This window comes from Elephas maximus, chromosome 9, assembly GCF_024166365.1.
Source record: "Elephas maximus indicus isolate mEleMax1 chromosome 9, mEleMax1 primary haplotype, whole genome shotgun sequence".
In the NCBI taxonomy this organism is placed as follows: domain Eukaryota; kingdom Metazoa; phylum Chordata; class Mammalia; order Proboscidea; family Elephantidae; genus Elephas; species Elephas maximus.
This window is the reverse complement of record NC_064827.1, coordinates 36,989,886-37,010,201: the sequence shown is the minus strand read 5'-3', so window position 1 is coordinate 37,010,201 and position 20,316 is coordinate 36,989,886. Positions and strand designations below refer to the sequence as shown.

At 44.1% G+C, this 20,316-nt stretch overlaps 1 protein-coding gene across 1 annotated transcript in view; it reads left to right on the top strand.

Annotated features, from left to right (window-relative positions):
* Positions 1–20,316, top strand: part of MOB3B (MOB kinase activator 3B) — a 227,605-nt gene that overhangs the window by 201,315 nt on the left and 5,974 nt on the right. The gene's annotated exons all lie outside the window — the stretch shown is intronic.

The following is a 20,316-nucleotide window of genomic DNA, read 5'->3' as shown; positions in this document are numbered from 1 at the left end:
GCGGTTCAAACTCATCTGCCCCTCTGTGGGAGAAAGATGTGGCAGTCTGCTTCCATAAATGATATACAACCTTGGAAAATCTATGGGGCAGTTTCTACCCTGTCCTACAGGGTCACTATGAGTTAGAATTGACTCAACAGCAATGGGCTTGGGCTTGGAGATGAGACACATGAAACTGCGTTTTTAATTAGCTCCCAGGTGATTCTGATGCAGGTGGTCCAGGATTCCCATTTTAAAACTAATACCAGCTACTCCCAGATTTCTGGGCAGAATTGGAGTTCATCCAGATGCCTGGGCTTGAGTGTGTCCTCTTCACCTTTGTTTTTTTAGGTGACATCTAGTCCCATTTCTTTTGTTTCCCTAAGACCCATTGCTGTGGAGTCGATTCCAACTCACGGAGACCTCTAGGTGGTACAAATGGTTAACATGCTTGGCTGCTAACCAAAAGGTTGGAGGTTTGAGTCCACTCAGAGGCTACCTGGGAAAAGAGGCCTGGGTATCTACTGAAAAATCAGCCGTCGAAAACCCCGTGGAGACAGTTCTACTCTGGTACACATGAGGTCACCATGATTGTTTCCCTAAGCTCAGGCTTATTTCTCCTCACCCCACCTGTTCTCCTCCAAATCCGCATTCCGACAGAGTAGAACTGCCCCATAGGGTTTCCAAGGCTGAAACCTTTATGAAAGTAGACTGTCACATCTTTCTCCTGGAGTAGCTGGTGGATTCAAACCCCCAACCTTTTGGTTAGCAGCTGAATGCTTTAACCACTGCACCACCAGAGCTCCTTACCTGCTTCCCCAGAATCAACCGTATACTCAGCCCCCTTCCTCCTAATGGCTAGACCATAAGGGTGTCTGTTTTTATCTCCTCTTGCTGGCAGCAAGATCCCATGCTCTAAAAGGGCATCACTTCTTCACCCTGGCACCTCACCTGTGCTAGAGCCCCCCTCTTGCAAACCTGAGTACCAGCAGCGTACTGTGCTCCAGGCACGTAGCTAAGTGCTGGGATGCCAGTAATGGGCCAGACTTGGTCCTTGACGTGTGCCTTCTTATCTGTGCAGAGAGATGAATGGTCTTAATTTTCCCACTGGTAAAAGGAGAGGGCATAGCCAAGATCAGTAGTTATCAAACCGTGGTACTTGGTGCACAGGTTTTGTGAAGCTTCTGGCATGAAGCCAGAGCCGAATTTTGAAACCTGAGCTCCTCTTCAGCCAGAGTTGCTACATTTCTATTGTTAATGGCTTCTGTGTAAGATTGTGTTAGAAGGAATAGATTCTGCTGCTAAGCATTAAATCCACTGGATTAGGGAAGGCTTAGATTTCCTTCCAGTTCCTGCACATTTGTGGCTACAAAATGACATGGATCATCACTGCCTTTCCTTTTACTTCATTTATTTCTAAAAGTATAATTGTTTTAAAGCAGAGATTTATGTAGAGATTTATTAAATTATTTTTGCATGGAGTGACTTTGAATGGCCTATAATAACTACATTTTTTTTTCTTCATTGGATATGTTGAGCTTTTGAGGATATAATAACAGGGAATAATGCTGAGTACAGGCTATGGGCCAGGTGCTGTCAGAAATGTGTTTACACATTACCTCATTTAATCTGCACATAATTCTAGGAGATAAGTACTGTTTTTATCTCCATTTTAGAGAGAAGGGAAAGTAGACAAGGAGGTGAAGTAACTTGTCCAACATCACACAGCTCTCTGGAGCCAGGAGTTGAACATACAGTCTGACTCCATAACCCAGATATGGCCTTTGCTGAGGAAATCCATTTGAAGTGGATTTTTGCTCAAGGATGTACTAACCTAAGTGGGTTCTGATGATCTACAAAAGCCAGATGATTTCCAAAGGCCTCTGGCTCTAAGATCTCCCAGCCCACATGGGTTCTAGCCCTGTCTCAGCAGTCTCTAGCTGTGAGACCATGGTCAAGTCACCTCAGCTATCTGAGCCCACGAAATACACATTGTTGAGTGACTCAAATGAGTTAACGGTGTTTGAAGAGTTGATGGTAAGTGCAAAGGTGACTGAAAAGATATGGTCTCTGCCTTCAAGAAGTTCAATGTCTGTGGATCACAAGGTCCAAACCCAAAGCCTACAGAGGGCAGGCAAGTAGCAACAATGAGTTAGCAAGCAGGTAGTTAGAACACGGAAAGCTGCATTGGAGCAGCCACCACACAACTCTGGTCAGTTGTGCCAGAATGGATATAAAGGACTGGTGTTTCCAAATCAAGAGAAACTGGAACTCCAACCTTTTAGATGAGCTCCTCAGAATTTTAAAGGGAGGCAACTAATTAGAGCAGTTTTTGTATTTTGTTATTTTTAAACCCAGAGGCTTAACAAACCCTTTCTAGAAGTTGACTTTGCCTGGGAGCTATTCGTTTGCACTCCTGCTTTATAAGGAGCCTGAGGTAGACAAACAGGTTCTTGTCCGTTGTAACCTGGTGGCACATCCACAGTGTCCATACTAAGAGTGTCATTTTTAGAGTTTTCCTTTAGCCTGGAAGCCCATAACCTCCAGACATATAAATAGAAGTGTGTGTGTACGGGGGAGTGAGGGTGGTATGGGGTTTGGATGAGATGGACGAGACAATGATCATATGATTGAGTTGATGTCAACTTCACACTCTGCTGTTCCATATTCCATCACTGTTGCTGGTCTGCAGTACTGTATTGCTGCAGGCACCAAAAGACAAAGAGGATATCTGTTCCTTTGTCATTGGCTTCACTTGACACGACCGGTGTCATCGCCAGTTGGCATTTGTATTGTCGACCCTGTCGCTGCCAGGACCGAACTGTAAGCAGCTGTTCTTACTATATACACTTACCCCAAACAATAGAGCCTTCAGAAACCTACAGCACACACTACCGCTGCTCTGGGAACTGTGGAAAGTACTAGAGTGCTCACAGCACACACTCAAGGGATTTCATCTTATTAATCTTTGAAAAATATTGGCAAATAGACAGGAGTCAAAGAAGATGTTTGGCCGCATCCACCATATGCTGGTTTTAGTTTTACAGCCTAGTGATTGAAGGGGAAGACTTTTCATTAAGCTTGGCACTCCTGCTCATATTGAAATTCCATTTTTTATTTAAGGTTTCTATTGTGGTTTTCTCTTGATTTGAATGGAACTCACTCTTCCTCACAGCTATAACAGCCTTTGTACGTAACACTACAGAGGTTTTTTTCTTGGGTGTCTCTGGTGTAAGGTGTTGGAGTTATAAGAGGTTCTCAGACGTAGTTCCTCTTTATTTTGTTTCCTGTTGTTGGTATGAGGCTCCTTGGCATTTTGAATTAGTAGAGAAAGATTATTCTAAATGGAGAAATTGTCATAAACATTTTTATTTCCAATATTGACAGTAATAACAGAGGGAATTGAATTGGTTGGGCATGGATGTTTTCTTGAAAACACACACACATATGTACAAGTACACACAGGCATGAACACACATGCATGTTAATGCTATTTTTTTCCCTAATAAAGATTCAAATCTTCCAAATCCCCTTCTTTCAGGATTTTTTTTTTCATTTTGCTAATAGAATTATATATACAAATCTTCTTCCTTGAAGCTTTTGAAATTGTTTTCTTCCAAAAAAGATACCTATGGTTTTGTTTTTTTCTTATGTTGCTAGAAAGGCCTCAAAAAGTATGTGATGAAAAGAATATCTGCTTTTATTTCTCTTGAACTGAGGCAGTGCTGCTACCAACTTTCAAGGCCACTTCCCTCTTATATTAAGACTTACAAGGGATAATTTTCCTCTTATATTGAAAGCGAAGCAGTGTCAAAAAAAAAAAAAAAAAAGTACCTAATGACCTCTAGTGCTAGAAAGGAAACCCTGGTGGTATAGTGGTTAAGTGCCATGGCTGCTAACCAAAAGGTCAGCAGTTCGAATCCTCTAGGAGCTCCTTGGAAACTCTATGCGGCAGTTCTATTCTGCCCTATAGGGTCACTATGAGTTGGAATCAACTCAATGGCAGTGGGTTTGGTTTATGGGTTTTAGTGCTAGAAAGTCTTCGATCCCAGACTCATAATAAAATAATCAGAAATACAAGTGAGGAGGGAGCCCTAACAAGTAAAAATTGTTTTAGCCCTGTAAAGCACATTCCTTTATGTAAAATCTGTGTTGTTTTCATGGTTCATTAGTTAGGAATAGGACAATAAGGAAAGAATAGAACTTGCCTCTTCCCACAGTCTGAAAGCTGTGGACATTTAGTCCTAAGGAACTGCAGGCATATAAAGTTTACTCCATTCTGCTTTCAGATATGTTTTTCCCACTGATGTAATATCACTGACCTCCCAAGATAGGAGAAATAACAGCAAAAAAGATGAAGTCTCTCATCTTGACACAGTGGCTGCAAAAATGGGCTCGAATAGCAATGACTGTGAGGGTGGCGCAGGACCGGGCAGGGTTTCATTCTGTTATACACAGGGTCCTGTGAGTCAGAACTGACTCGACAGCATCTAACAAAAACAAAAACAATTGATCACACCACGTCAATTTTGGGAAGGTGACTTGGGGACCTTATATAACAACATGGACTTTAGACCTATAGAGTCACACTGGTCATGGGGCTTGGCATGATATACAGCAGGGTTGGCAAACGTTTTCTGTGAAGGGCCAGAGAGTGTTTCTGGCTGGTGGGCCATACGCTTTCTGTTGCAACTACTCAAATCTTCCATTGGTGCGAAAGCAGACGCTGGCAATATGGAAGTGAACGGGCATGACTGTGTTCCAATGGCACTTTCTTGACTGAAAATGAAATTTGAATTTCATGATGTTCATATGTCATGAAATCATCTTTTTAAAAATCTTTTCAACCATTTAAAAATGTAAAAACCATTTTTAACTAAAGAATCAGGTGAAAACAGGCGACGGCCTAGATTTGACCCATAGGCCAGTTTCCTGGTCCCTAGTGTACTGGAAAAATGAGATTCTGAGACCGAACGACAAATCTGGGGTCAAACTCCCACTCTGCCAGGTATTAACCTTGTAACCTTTGTCAAGTTCCTCACCTTTCATAATGCCCACCTCATGGAGACCAGACTCAGGGACAAAAGTGGGGCACAAAGTGGTTGGTTCCTTTCTCTCCCAGCGCCTGGCTCTGAGGAGGCTGAATTTCTCTCTGTAGGAGCTTCAGAACACATTTCAATTTGTAGTAGTCAAACTTCTAGCAATAGATCTCATTTTATTAAAAGGAAAATTCCAGTTTGTCTCATGTTTATTTACCTCATGAAGAGAAAATTTGCTCCTACAAAAGGAGCAATGGAATTAAGAAACTATAAACTTCCCCAATTACAGGCTCCCAGAAGAAGAAAAATCCCCACGTTTTCATCAGACACACAATAGAGGTCTTATTAAGTGATAGCAAGCTCCGTCCTGTGATGGATTCTGCTAGGCTGAACAGCATCTATGGAATTCTTTGTTTTCCTGGGAGAGGTAAATTCTTCCTCCAGGGATTGGTGCCCTGAAAGTTCAGAGAGCATCCAAATGACAAGTCATGCTTCTTCAGGGCTTCTTGAATATTATTAAGAGTAGGGCCTGTTAAACTGCTCTCAGAATAAGCAAAACTTTGTGCCTGCAGCCTAACCTAGAGCTAAACTCTTGGCCTCATGAGCCAGTACCTTCCCCTCCCACACCTGATGAAAAGAAGCAAACAGGAGAATTCTGTACCCTGCTCTCCTATATCCAACCTTCAAGAAGCCAGGCAACTCAGCAGATGGGCACTGGGCCATGTTTAAATATGTTTCATCCCTCTAAGGATATGGGTGTATTTAGTCGTCCTTTGCTCATGCCAAAACAAGGGGCATAAAGACCATCTATCAGAAACCAATGCAGGGCGTGAGGGAGAGGGAGCTAGACCCCTTACAGCCGTGTCTAGTCAGGCTGTGGTAGGTAGGTGTTATGGATTGAATTGTGTTCCCCCAAAAGATATGTTGAAGTCCTAACCCCTGTACCTGGAAATATGACCCTGTTTGGAAATAGGGGTTTCCTTTTGTTATGTTAATGAGGCCATACCAGAGTAGGGTGGGCCTTAAACATAATCACTTCTGAAGTGTCTCTTATAAAGTGAGGAGAATAGACACAGGGACACACATGGGCGGGGGGAGGTGGGAGGCAGACACCCTGTGAGGATTCATCTTGCAAGCAATGGAATGCCAACGATCTCTGGCAGACACCAGAAGCTAGGCCACAAACTCACAGAAGGAATCGTCACAGCCAAGACCCTGATTGGAATTTGTAGCCTCCAGAACTGTGAGAAAATAAGTTTCTGTTCTTCAGAGCCACCCACCTGTGGTATGTTTTGTGATGGCAGCACAAGGTAACTTTGAGCAGAAATACGTTCAGATCCACTCCACTCTCATGGTCAGGGGTGACAGTGCACCAGCGAGGCAGACAAGGGAAGGGCGGACATGGTAGGTGGAGCTACAGAGCATGATAGGATCCTAAAAGTCCCAGAGGTGCAGATTGGAGGGCCTGTGGGGGCTCTGGTGAGGGGACGTTGAGAAGTCCAGTGATGACACACTGTTTTGATCCACGCTCTTGCTTTCCGGATGTCCTGTGAGGCGGCCCACCCCAGGTCCAGACCCACCTCCTGTGGTTAAATGAGAGAACTTCAACAAATATGCAGATCTGTCTTTATAGGAACCACTGTAAATCAAGAGGTTGAAGAACATTTACATGACGTGATTTGTTTTTAATGCTTTGAGCAGTTTGGTTCTTGTATCAGTATGAATAAATATTCTCGGTGGGTGGTGGGTCTGTGTGTTTATCTATCCATACGAATGTGTACATGTACTTGGGTGTGTGCATATATGTGCACAGTCACACACGCACAAACACGTGCCCCTCCACTGCGGAACGCCCTCCGTGTCAGTAATGCATGCTGCTGTTTAGGAACAGAGTTAATCAAATAAATATTGTTCTTTCCGGTTTAGGGCGGTCTGGTCTGCTGCGTTTCTATTTTTATTTCTTTTGGCTTGTTTGCCACCCACATTCCTAAAAGAAAGCAGAAAGAACAATTTTAATTCCTGCGTGCTGGTTGGATACTGTGTATACTTACCGTCAGGAGAATTTTTTTTTTTTTAATTTTGTAGTCTGGCTGCCCTGCCTGCCTGACAAGAATTCAGACTTAGGGATGCTAGCAAAAAAAGACAGCAGCCCCATATGTGGGCCGCCCATGAATGGGCCATAGGCCAAGGCCTTGTTCCTGCTCACACCTCCTGCTTACCTTGGCCAGTGCTGGTTTTGTATGGCCGTAGATGGAGAGACTCAACTGAAAACGTGCAGATATGAATGAAAATATATCTGCTATATATATATATATATATTTCTGGATATAGCAGACCCGTTAAGAGGGCAGGTTTTCAAGTTTAAACCTTAGCTATGCTAATTACGGGGGCAGTGGTAGTTCAGTGGTAGAATTCTCATCTTCCATGCAGGAGACGGGGGTTTGATTCTTGTCCAACGCACTTCATGAGCAGCCACCACCTGTCTGTCATGCCACTATGATCCTGAACAGGTTTCAGTGGACCTTCTAGACTAAGATGAACTAGGAAGAAAGGCCTGGCGATCTACTTCCAAAATCTGATCCTGATCCTGTTGTGCAACAACAAACTAAACCCACTGCTGTAGAGTTACAGAGTGTTACAGAATAGAACTGCTCCATAGGGTTTTCTTGGCTGTAATCTTTACGGAAGCACATTGCCAGGTCTTTCTTCCACTGCACTGCTCGGTGGGTTCAAACTACCAACCTTTAGTTCGTAGTCAGTCACAAACCATTTGTGCCACCCAGGGACCTAACAGCAACATGCTAATTACTAGCTTCGGGACCTTGGCCAAAGTATTTAACTTTTCTAAGCCTCAGGTCCCTCATCTGTAAAGTGAGCATAATATGACTCGCTTCATAAGGACTGAATGAAATGACAAATGGAAAGCATTGAGCGCAGTGCCTAACACATAGAAATGCTCAGGAAAAGGTTGATAACTGATGTAGTAGGGGAGCCCTGGTGGTGTAGTGGTTAACAGCTACAGCTGCTAACCAAGAGGTCGGCAGTTCAAATCCACCAGCAGCTCCTTGGAAACCCTTTGGGGCAGTTCTACTCTGTCCGGTAGGGTCACTATGAGTCAGAATCGACTCGATGGCAACAGGTTTGGGTTTGGTTTTTTCTTTTTTTTTGATTGTAGTAGGAGGCACTCTGGTGGTGCAACGGTTAGCACTCAGCTGCTAACAAAAAGGTTGGTGGTTCGTACCCACTCAGCGTCTCCCCAGGAGAAAAGCCTGGTGATCTGCTCCTGTAAAGATTACAGCCTAGAGAACCCTATGGGGCAGTTCTACTTTGAATACCTGGAATTTGCCATGAGTCCAAATTGACTCGGTGACAACTAACAACAACTGCATTAGGAACACAATACATTTTCATTAGTTAATCAGGGCTCCTTTACCATTGCCAGGAACCCTAATGGTGCAGTGGTTAAGCTCTTGGCTGCGATTCGAACCCACCAGCCACACCACTGGAGAAAGATGTGGCAGCCTGCTTCCGTAAAGATCACAGCACTGGAAACCGTATAAGGCAATTCAACTCTGTCCTTCCTATAGGGTCGCCGTGAGTCTGAATCAACTTGATGGTGTTGGAAACACTGTGGGGCAGTTCTTCTCTGTTCTATAGTGTCGTTATGAGTCAGGATCAACTCCAGGGCAACAGGTTTTTGTTTTGTTTTTACCATTGCCCCATTGCGCTCACTCTGTCTTTTGTGACCTCACACTCCCTCCCTTCCTTCCTTCAAGTTACTTATACATATAAAGCCTTATTCCAAAAATAATTTAAGATGGTTAGTGTCATTCTCTTACTGGAATTGTTTCTTTCAGTTCCTGTTAAACAGACTTTTTAAAAAAATGTTTAGGCCATGTGCCTGATCCTTGCCTGGGGAACTGGCTCATCCCTCCCTGGTCAGTTTGCCCTCACCTCAACAGAAGCTCCTGCCCAGGAGCCAGTTCGCATGAGTGCACTGAGGAGCTGGGGCCTCCTTGCTTCATACTCCCCACCCTCTCAGGTCCAGAAGGAAGTGCTCTGTGCCCACAGTGAGGGTGGGACATGAAGACTCTCAGGACTGGCTCCCTCACCAGGATCGCAGGAACCAGCTGGGAATTGCCCAGTTCACCTGGGGAGAAGGCTGAACATTTCTGGAGAAGAACATACTATCCGGCTAGAAATTAAGGCAGACTCACCCTTGGAGGCTGCTTTTTGGCCCTGCGCTGTATGGGCCGACCCGAGAGCTCCTTAGAAAGTCACGTTCCAGGAGGCCCCAGTGTGGTGTACCTGCCTGTCCATGGCAGTTAGGGTGGGAAGGGCCCTTCCCCTGGAGTTGTCAGAGCACTTGGAAAAGGGCTAATGCCATTTCCTCTGATGCATGCCATTGTCTGGGTCCTAGAAAGCTGGAGGAGAAATGCTCACCACTGAAGGGCCTGCCGAGCTGGCCTCACTGGACAGCGCTGGTCCTCCACACTGCAGGCTCCCTGTGCCCTGAGGCCAGGCTGGAGCTGCCCCCACTGTTGTTTCTACCTCCAGCGTTCCAGCTTTTCCATGTGAATTGGCTAGCAAATTGTTTTGGATGTTTTGTGTTTTTCTTTACTTCTTTTTTTCTCTTCGCTCCTTTACTGGGGATTTCCCTGCAGCAAGCAGCCTAATGTTTTTTGTGGGCTCTCCCTGAAGTGCAACACTCCCCTTCAAAGCAGAACTGGCAGGTCAAATTTTTAGCAACCAATGCTGAGGCCTTGCAAGGCCCTCATTCTCTCCTCCCTGAGTTCCACGGTCTTCCATCTTTCACAGACTTCTGGGGGGGGGGGGCATGTCCTGGGCAGACAAAAGGGAGCCCTGGTGGCACAACAGTTAAAGTGCTTCGCTGTGAACAAAAGGTTGATGATTCAAGCCCCCAGCTACTCTTCGGGAGAGAGATGTGGCAGTCTGCTTCTGTGAAGATTTACAGCCTTGGGAACCATATGGAACAGTTCTACTCGGTCTTTTAGGGTCCCTATGAATTGGAATGGACACCACGGCAGTGGGTTTGGTTTCAGTTTGGGCAGACAAAGTTTTCCATGCAGAAGGAACGAGATACAGAAGCACACAGAAGCATGGTGTGTGAAAGGCTGGAAGGGTGGTGGAGGGGGAGGGGACCAAAAACCAAGCCCATTGCCGCTGAGTTGATTCCAACTGCTAGCGACTCTATAGGACAGAGTAGAACTGTTCCGTAGAGTTTCCAAGGAGCACTTGATGGATTTGAACTGCCGACCTTTTGGTAAGCAACTGCAGTTCTTAACCACTACACCACCAGGGTTTCCAGAGGGAGGTAATCCAGAAATACTTGCAGGTCACATGAAGTTGCTGGGAATTTATCTGATAGGAGAAGGAGGTAAATAGGAACAGGTCTTAGGCCTTTTTGAATTTTTTTTGAATTGTGGTATATATGTTGAAATAGAAAATGTTTCTTATATATGTATAAAGACATTTTTCATGTCAACATTTTTTACATGTAGACATCAGTGACATTGATTACAGCCCTCATATTGTACATCTCGAGCCTCCTTGGATCTTCAGCAGCACCTTTCCAGCCAGTGTTTGATGATGATACCTGCAGGGATTAGCTTACTGGTTCTCAGCCTGGGCTCCAGGTTGGAATCACCTGGAGAGCTTTAAAAATATGGATTGCTGGGGCTCACCTCCAGGGTTTCTGGTTTAAATGGTTATGGGGGAGGGGGGTGGCCTGTGCATTGGGATTCTTAAGACTCCCCAGGGATTACTACATTAGAAATGTTTCTGGATCTTGGAATGAAGTAGGAGCCTAGGTCCTGGAGATGTTCTCCGTGATCAGACAGAGCAAGGTGTATTGAGTGGCTAAGTGAAGACTTGGAAGCTTGTCGGTTTCTTGTGTCTTCACTAGGGCTTGCTGGAGGATCCAGCAGGGGACCAGCTACTTCATATACACTTGGCCAAAGGCTGGTCCTCTTCTAGTAGGGAAGGTTATCTTCTTTGACCAAATGTGCAGAGGGGATTTATGGAGAAGGGAGGAAAGAAGAAGGCACTGTCCAGTCAACAACATCAATCAGATGAACCCTGATCATAAGTGAAGAAAATTTTATCAAGCAGTTGAGAAAAGCGGCTTTGGAATTGGGCAAACCTGGGCTTGTATCCCATTGGCACCGTTTAACTAGCAATTTGGTCCTCAGCAAGTTACTTAACGTCTTCCTGCCTCGTTTCTCACAGCTATACAACCCAAACCTGTTGCCTTTGAGTCGGTTCTGACTCACAGCAACCCTATAGGACAGAGTAGAACTGACCCATAGGGTTTCCACGGAGTGGCTGATGGATTCGAACTGCCATCACTGTGGTTAGCGGCTAAGCTCTTAACCACTGCACCACCAGGGCTTTACCACTATACAATGGGGTATTAATAATGCTCACCTTGTTGTTGTTAGCTGCCATTGATTCAGCCCCTGACTCATGGCGATCCCATGCTCAATGCTGTCCGGTCCTGCATCATCCCCACGATTGGTTGCAGATTGAACCATTGTGATCCACAGGATTTTCAATGGCTGATTTTCAAAAGTAGATTGCCAGGCCTTTTTTCCTAGTCTCTCTTAGCCTGGAAGGTTCACTGAAACCTGTTCAACATCACAGCAACTTGTAAGCCTCTACAGACAAACGTGTGATGGCTGCACATGAGGTGCACTGGCTGGCAATCAAACATGAGTCTCTCTCATGGAAGGCAAGAATTCTACCACTAAACCACCACTCCCCTCTAATACCCACCTTACGGGGTTGTTATAAGGATTAAAGGAGACAATGCGTGTTAAGCACTTAGCACACTGCCTGGCACACAGTAAGTCTTCAACAAATGGCAGCTACCACTATTACCACAAGGCGTGTTGGTAGCACAGGAAATTCTGAGACCGTCAAACTAGAGAATTCAGAGAGAACATTTTATTTTGATTTTTATAACCAAATACTCTAGCACAATACTATTTCCTCTTCTGATTCCACAGTCCCTAAAAACACACCTGCCCATTCCTGGAATTCTTTTGACATTAGTATCACCAAGTTTCCCATGGTGTCACAGTGCTGGAAAAAACCTCATTGAATCCCTGTCCCTGTCTACAGTCAAAAATTATTTCAGTCTGACCAATACAGTTTAGCTGAGTATTACAGCATCTCTTGCTGACGCCAACTCATTTCTTTTAGTTCTCATCCTTGATGCACTTCTAGAAAAACTGCCTGTCCCAAAGGGACTGGCTTTTGCTCCCAGTGAGTTAGATCACGAGATAAGGAAACGGCAAAACTGCTTGTCATTGAGTTAGAAACACTCATGACCTGAGGCGAAGGGGTGTTGGCAGGACCTGAGGCACCTGGGTAGTGTGTGGAGGGGGTGGTCCTAATGCAATCTTGGCACAGGTCTCACTAGCACAGCTGTTTGGAATAGAAGAGGGAAGCGACCCATGAGAGAAATGGAATTTTCAAGGTGGCCAACATTTTCAATTCACACACTCTTGGGGGAGGAAAAAAACAGCCAATATCAAAAGAAACAAATGGGTAATATGGATACAATCTGGTGGTTTTTAAGTCTCTAAGAAATGGAATTTGTGGGATGAAAGGTAACTTTCTGACCTGGCCCCGCTGCCTCCAGAGAGCCTAACCTTGCTAGCTGGATTGAAATTGTTCCTAATTATAGGGTTTTGGTGTCATGGCTACAGCCCAGCCAGAAAGATTGTCTCTGTACTTCAGGCTGCAGTTACAAACCCCTTTTCCCAGAGCCTCCATCTGAGAGAAGACTGAGGCCAAGTCCAGCATGGAGACAGTAACTGGGGGGGTCAAGCTGTGCCACTCATTGTGGGTGTCTAAGTCATCTAGAGCTGCTATAACTGAAATACCACAAGTGGATGGCTTTAACAAAGAGAAATTTATTATCTCACAGTCTAGGAGGCTAGAAGTCCAAATTCAAGGTGCCAGCTCCAAGGGAAGGCTTTCTTTCCCTGTTGGCTCTGGGCAATCTTCCCTTGGTCTAGGAACTTCTCAGAGCAGGGACCCCCGATCCAAAGGACATGCTCCCCTCTTGATTCTTGGTATGAGGTTCCCCTGTCTCTCTGCTTGCTTCTCTCTTTTATATCTCAGAAGAGATTGGACCCAAAATATAAACTAATCTTGTAGATTGAGCCCTGTTCATTAACACAACTGCCTCTAATCCTGCCTCATTAACATCAGACTCACGTTTTACAACACAAAGGAAAATCACATCAGATGACAGAATGGTGGACAATCACACAAGACTGGAATCATGGCCTAGCCAAGTTGACACACATTTTGGGAAGACATAATTCAATCCATAGCACTGGGGAAGGAAACACTTTATAAAAAGAGCAACATTCTTTGGTTGCCTTTTCTGGTGGACTCACAGTTTTTCTTTCTTGTCTTTTCAGGAACCAAATGTGTTGACAAGGCTCAGTTATTGGAGAAAGTGCTCAGGGAGATGAGTCCCTCCAGCTTTCTGTTTCATTTCCATTACCTCAAGTGTGTGTGAGTGCATGCGTGCATGCACGTGCTATGTTAAAAACCCAAAAACCCAAACCCAGTGCTGTCCAGTCGATCCAATTCATAGTGACCCTATGTTAGCTGACAGTTAATTTACTTCTTTCCTAGGGACAAACCTAACATTGTGTTGTATATTTCTCGCTACTCTGTTTAGCAGCTGAGTGCTTAACCATGGCGCCACCAGGGCTCCTCTCTCATTACCCTGTCTTAAGCCATAGAACTCTTAATGGTAGCTAATGGGGGTTTCTATGAATCGATTCAATGGCAATGGGTTTTTTGAAAACCCTCCTAACCAAGAGGTCGGCTGTTCGAATCTACCAGGTCTTCTTGGAAACCCTATGGGGCAGTTCTACTCTGTCCTGTAGGGTCACTGTGAGTCGGAATCCACTCAACAAGCAACAGGTTTGGTTTTTGAGGTTTTTTTAATGGGAGTACAGAGGGAGTTCCTGGGTGGCACATATAGTTAAGTGCTTAGCTACTAACTGAAAAGTTGGCTGTTCGAACTTACCCAGAGGTGCCTCAGAGGAAAGGTCATTTTTTGAAAGTTTTCAGTACAAAGCATTCTCCTCTTTACCACACTGCTGAGCCTTCCACGCCCACCTTCCTTTTATCTCTTTGGGCTCCCTTTCTCCCTCAATCATTTCTTTATACTCAATGTTTCTTCTGCTCCTTTTCTCCCTTATGTTTCTTAGAATTAGCAGATAATTGGTGAATTAAAGGAAGAAATGGTCTATAAAATGCTATTCTTGTAGTGCTCTATTGCTAATATATTTTAAAACATTATTAAAACAAAAAGCCTCACTCCTTTTTTTTTTTTTTTTTATATTACTTTCCCCAGTGGAGTAATGGAAATAGCATTGGTTTTTGTTTGTTTGTTTTTGAGCCCTCCAAATCTGGGTTCGAATCCTTATCCTTCCATTTATTAGCTATGTGAACTTGGGCAAGTTACTTCAATTCTCTGAGCCTCATTTTCCTCATCTGTAAATTAGAAAAAACAATGCCTATTTCATAGAGTTGTGAGAAAGACATACCCAAAATAACTCTAAGTGCCTACACCATGGTAGCTATTCAGTACATCTTTCCCTCCATTGTTCTTCTTCACTGAATTTCAGTCTAATTAATAACAACAACAAAAAAATTAATAAACACCTAGTATGTGCCAATCTAACATACCAGGGTCCATACAAAGCAAGATACAGTTCACCTCTTCAAAGAGCAGTGTCATGCTGGAACCAGAAAAGTCGTAAGTCATCAGGGAACAATGTGAAAAGTGCTACAGGCACTAAGCGAAATCAGAGAAGGCCCCTAAGGCTTCTTGGGGATGGGTTAGGGAGGGAAGGAGGAGCGCCCCTGAGGAGGTCACCACTGATCAAGAGCCATGAAGGGTATTGGAGTTGGGAGAAGGGTGTTCTGGGCAGAGGGGAGAAAGTGAAAGAGTATGTTTGGGAATTATTGCAGGTTCAGTTGGAAAAAAGGGGTGTTGGGAGGTGACTGGGTATTAAGATAAGCAGTTGTGGAAAGGCCAGATGATGAAAAAGGTTGTATGCTAAGTTTGAGTCTTAGTTTGAAAACTTTGGGGAGCCACTAAAGGAGTTTAGGCTAGGGAGCTTCATGATGCGGGAAGGATTTTACCTGAAGCACGGAGACCAACTCAAAGAAATCCTTGTTTATACAAGGAACTTTAGAGTTCATGGAAATTTGCTTTTTGTATATCAAAAATCTTCTCACAATGGTTGGAAAACAGAGAACATTTTCAATTTAAAAAGTGTTTAGAACAGAAGAAGTTAAGTATCTTATGCAAAAGATACCCTAATTTCTTCCACCAGCACCACAAAACTAGGCAAAAGTCATTTTAGCTTCACCTCTAAAACTAAATATGATTTCAGTTGGAAGTCTCCATCTACTTTATTTTTTGTTGTTTTTAAAAGTATTGGAGCTTTTTTTCTTATCAGAAAAAAATGCTTATTAAAGTATCTAAAAATGCAGAAAATGTGCAAAAAGGCAAAAATCAGAAATAGAAAACATGCATATTTTCACTTACCCAGAGATAAACTTGTGAACTTGGATTCCTATTTTACGGTTTTTCCAAAATAACTGGGTCAAACCATATATACTATTATGTGACTTGAACAAAATATCCCTCATCATGTATTAATTTATACAACAAACTTTTATGGGTCTTCTTAGACTCAGGCAAAAATGACATGATGAATTCCAATGCCGGTAGGAAGTGAGGTAAGTGAGCACAAAGTTATGGGTGAACTCAACAAGGAAGCTATCAGGCTCTGGGAGCTGGAAGTTGGGTTTTGAAGGATGTCAAAATCTGCCTGGCTTAGAGGTGCAGAAAGCATTAACCAGACAAAAGAAACAGCCATTGAGAAACTACTAGAATCCTTGATAGACCATGGCCTGTGGGAGGCCAGGGAGAAGTCTAGTTTGGCTGGGCGGTGTGGTGAGTGATAGGATTCAACAGGAGGTGAGCAGAGAGCTGTGGGACCCGGTTATGACAGCCCTTGTTTGCCAGGCTGTACAGTATGGAATTTGTTCTGTAGACAATAGGAAATCCATTACTCCCTTATATTAAGGCAAATAATACTAAGTGACCACAACCAAAACCCTGCTTTGCTCTTAAGGAAAAATTTTTAAAATGTTAGTGTTTATCATCCTGAGACCAGAAGAACTAGATGGTGCCTGGCTACAACCGATGACTGCCCTGACAGGGAACACAACAGAGAACCCCTGAGGGGGCAGGAGAGCAGTGGGATGCAGACTCCAAATTCTCATAAGACCAGACTTAATGATCTGACTGAGACTGGAAGGACCCCAGTGGTCATGGCCCCCAGACCTTCTGTTGCCCCAGGACAGGAACCATTCCCGAAGCCAATTCTTCAGACATGGATTGGACTGGGCAATGGGTTGGAGAGGGATGCTGGTGAGGAGTGAACTTCTTGGATCAGGTGGACACTTGAGACTATGTTGGCCTCTCCTGCCTGGAGGGGAGATGAGAGGGTGGAGGGGGTTAGAAGCTGGTGAAAGGGACACGAAAAGAGAGAGTGGAGGGAGAGAGCAGTCTGTCTCATTAGGGGGAGAGTAATTGGGAGTGTGTAGCAAGGTGTATGTGGGTTTTTGTGTGAGAGACTGACTTGATTTGTAAACTTTCACTTAAAGCACAATAAAAATTATATAAAAAAAAGTTAGTGTTTAAAGGCATTTTTTTTTTTCATCTATGGTCTTTATGTGCATTTCTCAGGAAATTCTCATCACCTCTGCAGAAGCTTTTTCAGCACCTTTTGGAGTTCTGTAGTTACCTGTCTTTGTACATGTAGCATTCAGCTAAGTTCTGCAACAGCCAATTGGCTCTTCAGGAGCACCCTGGGTAGAACTTATTTAGGCCACTCTCCAGGATAGAACGGCCTGTGTTTGCCCTGCTAGATGCCAGGACCTGCAGGAGGGCTCTGATGAAAGGAAAGCTCTGGGACCCAGAATTCCTGTTTCCCCGCCCCAGAACCAAATTGTTTCTTAACCAGCTCACTGGTGCCATCCAGTGGTAAGAGCTGGACTACAGCTTTGAAGGTCTGCACTGGGCAAATCCAATTTTAACTTTTTTAAGTGTCCGACCCATTATTTCAACCATTCTTTCCCTACGGGAATTTTAAAAGACATCCCACTACACAGTTTGGCTCCTGAATTTTGAGGCAGCATAGTGTGGTGAGGAATGCACAGGACCTGGCTTTTTGCAGACTAACCTAGAGGTCTTGGATAAGTCCCACATCCTGTCTGAAACTATTACCTACTCTTTACTCCTATAAAGATTACTGCCTAGGAAACCCTATGGGCCAGTTCTACTCTGTCCTGTAGGATCGCTATAAGCTGGAATCAACTTGAAGGCACTCAACAGCAGCAACATATTTCTAGTGTCTGTACTTTTTCAGTAGCATATATATATATATATATTAGTATTTACCTATTGCACAAGTCTTAATAATTCCAATTAACATCAGTCTGAGTAGAGAAAACAATATTTCTTTAGCATTTTGAATATTCAGGAATGTCTGTGTCCACCTGTAATTAATGAATAAGTCATGCTCATCCCAATGGATATTTATAAGCATATCTCAGAGGCTTTAGACCACATGTAGGGGAGAGCAGGGCCTTTGCATCAGATAGACCTGAGTTTAAGTCCCACCCTTACCACTTGCTAGTTATGTGACTTTGACAAGTTACTCTCCTTCTCCGGGGCTATTTCCTCATCAGTACAATGGGGATGGCGCATCTTCCATCACAGGCCAGGGTCAGGGTCAGCGTTACAGTATATAACACGCTTAGGGCAGCAGACACTGGCACTGACAAATAGCAGATCTTTGTTTAATGGAAGCTGTTACTGTTCAGGCTCTGCAGCTTACCTGTTTACCTGGAGCAAAACACTTGCACTCTGAGGGTCAGATTCCTCTTCTGTCAAATGAGGGTCATAGTTCTTTCTCTTAGTGTTCTGCAGATGCAAAGATGGAACCACCCCAAAGCACTGGCACCTTACAGGTGTTTAACAAATGCTAGTTCCTTTCTTTCCATAAGTACTGAAGTACTGACGCAGTGCGAATAAGTACCAGCTTCGTTATAAATTCTTTCTCTCTTTCATTTTCTGTCACACACACACGTGTAGTACCTCCACATTATTTTTCTCCGTCTCTGCCATCAAAAATTAACCAAAAACATAAGAACCTATGGAGGTTTTTTAAAAAAGAAGCAAGTTTATTCGTGGCTTGCCATAGTTTCTTTCCGTTCCTCGCACCAGGCACGCGGGTCCTTATTTAAACAGTTGTGCATTTATCTGGCCCACTGTCCCCAGAGCCTCTGTCCTGCCCCAGCCACATGGCTCCAGCAACAGCAGCTCCAGATCCCTGGCTGGGCTCCACCAGCCACTCTTCTCTCCAGCTGTCACCGGTGTTCCTTAGCTCCCCTACCTCTCCAGCCTCACCTGTCAGATTCCACTTTCTCTTCATTTTGGAGTCAATCTCAGAGGGTACATTATCATAAGAGTCCTCCCAAGCCTCCTCTCTGCAGCTGGAAATGACCGCTGCCATCTTTGTGTCTCCAAAGCATGTCATTCTCCAAGGAAAAGACAGGGAAAGGAATGAAAGTGTTTTGAGTGCTTCGTTTGTGCGTATGTTAATACTTTTTTACCCTTCTCGATAACCCTCTCAGGTAGGTATCCCAGTCTCCATTTGACAGACGAGGAGACGAGGGCTCATTCATTGCCTAATTAAACAAACATTCCTTGAACACTAACTGCCAGGCCCTGGGAGTATGGCAGCCAACAGAGCAGACACAACGTCTCCTCCCATGGGTCTTATAGGACCTTACAGGAGATGAACCCAGGAGGCAGGAATGAAATATATAACAGAGGGTGCCATGAAAGGGTGGCAGAGGGGGATATACCCTTTATCAGAGGTTAAGGAAGGCATCTGTGAAAAATGGACATTTCAGCTGAGGCCTGTAGGGTCTGGGAGGTCACAGAGGTAATAAGGGACAGAATTGGGATCTAATGCAGGTGAATTTGGGTTTCTATGCCTCGTGCCCTCCCCTCCTGTGCATATTCACATTTATGTCATTGTATGTTAGTATACGTACTAATCAGTACACTAATACATTAGTACTTTGGAGTCTCTGTCTCTTTCTTCCCAGTAGATAGTTGTAAACTTGAGAATAGCAACCTTGTCTGCCAGTCACTGAGTACATAGTATTAGTAATAAACACAACTAAATTCTTATTTAATTTTTAATATAGGTATCTGTATGTAATTGCCCATCTTTAATAATTATTATACGGATGCAAAAGTGCCTTTATTCTACTCACGTATATTATTATTTTTTCACCAACATGCCCGTATGGTTTTCTCCTGTTCTCAAGCTCCGTTTATTCAGGCATTTCCTACTTTATCAACTGGGGTGATCTGCTCAGCTTGCAAGAGATGTGGCAGCTGGCGGCAGCTCTGCAACAGGTGGAACTTGGAAGAAAGTCATTCATTCATCTAATAAAAATGGCGTTAAACGTGTCCTCCCAAGTGCTGATTGGCACAGCCTGCTACCCAGCCCACTCTCGGAGATGAAAGAGGAGCATGTCCCTGCACCAGGCACTGCACTAGGAGCAAGGGATACAAAGAAGGAAGACACATGCAGTGATTCAATGAGTGTTTATTTTTCCCGCTAGTGGGGCCCACAGACATGCCCATAGTCCATGCACACACGCAAATGCATAAACCAGTGTGTTACCTGCAAGAATAGGATGTCATCTCGCTTGAGGTGGGAAAAGGAATGGGGATTAGGCAAGTCGAAAGGAGATAGGATATGGTAGGAGCAGGCCACGAGCAAAAGCGTCTGCCTGGGCAGAGCCCCAGAAGTGAGACACAGGATGGCCCATTTAGGATCTACAAATGCCCAGAAGAACCAGGCAGGTGTTGTAGACTGGTGGAAGGCTAGGAGATTGCATGTCAGATACATTGACATATTCTTCATTTCCATTAAAAGATGTCCTCCCTCCCACTTTTCTTGACTGGTACCCACCTTTCTTGACTGGTCCCCACTTAAGCTATCCTTCTTCTGTTTTTTTTTTTTTTTTTTTTGCCTTTTCTTGAAACTTAGGTAAACAGAAATTATTCTCTACTTGAAGAAATACAGACGTCCAAATCCGATGAAAATTGGTAAATAATACTCGCTAATGTTGGCGAGACAAC